A 1,005-nucleotide genomic window follows, 5' to 3' on the forward strand; every position below is an offset into this window, starting at 1 on the left:
GGAGGGTGTTTGGTCGAGTTAGGGGAAGTAAGTGGGAGAAAATGAAATAAAGTGGGGTTTCTTCCCACTTTTATATTAAAAGAACTTTGGCAATTGAAGTTGCCTATTACAACAAACCCCTCCTTTGGCCTTTCTCTTCCTTACTTCCACTATTACTTATCTCTTTCCCCCCCTCTTTTGACATATGTCTCGTCTTTGAACACATACTCTGGCTACCCTAGGTGACGGGTATTACAAATTCACCCACTTTTGGACATCTGTTAGGAATATTAATTTGCATTCTACAAGAGTTGTAAATACAAATATAGCAATAACCTTAGCCCATTCTCGAAATGTTAGCACCCTTGAGCCCGTTATTAATCATCGGCTCCTAATAGCCACCTTAACCATAGTTATACTAAATTTATAGTCATGATAAAGTAGTAGGGACAATAAATGACCTAACAACAAATTACTTGCATACCATTTAAACCATTTTGTACTACTCATGGTTGTTAAATCTAGGCCAACCTAATCGGACTAGTTTAATTGGAAATTAAAGCTTGATTTGGTCTGATTTAACTGTTAAACCTAATTTTTAGAAAATTGATATGAACAACCGAGTGTGAAGTGGGCACTTTAGTTGGTTACTAAAAAAAGAAAAACTTGTAATGGTGCAATGAGGGCTCAAACCTAGAACAAAGAGAATGTCTTTTAAGCTAATAACCATGTGAATTGCAACATTGTTTTGACATTCTTATGTGTATGTGTGTGTATATACAATAATTTCGATTATATTATATTGTAAAGAAAAATGAAAAATTATTAACTTCACCTATTTGAAACTTAATAACTATGAATAATTTGTTATATTAGTATGTTAACTTGAATTATTGAATTATTTTTTCATTTTATTATCTTTTATAAATTAAAAAGCATATAAAATTTTCTCTATTAATTATGTTTTATAATTTGAATATATTAACATTTTTTATTGATATGAATAAATTTATTATTATAAAAATT

The sequence above is a fragment of the Hevea brasiliensis genome, chromosome 2 (genome assembly GCF_030052815.1).
Source record: "Hevea brasiliensis isolate MT/VB/25A 57/8 chromosome 2, ASM3005281v1, whole genome shotgun sequence".
NCBI lineage: Eukaryota > Viridiplantae > Streptophyta > Magnoliopsida > Malpighiales > Euphorbiaceae > Hevea > Hevea brasiliensis.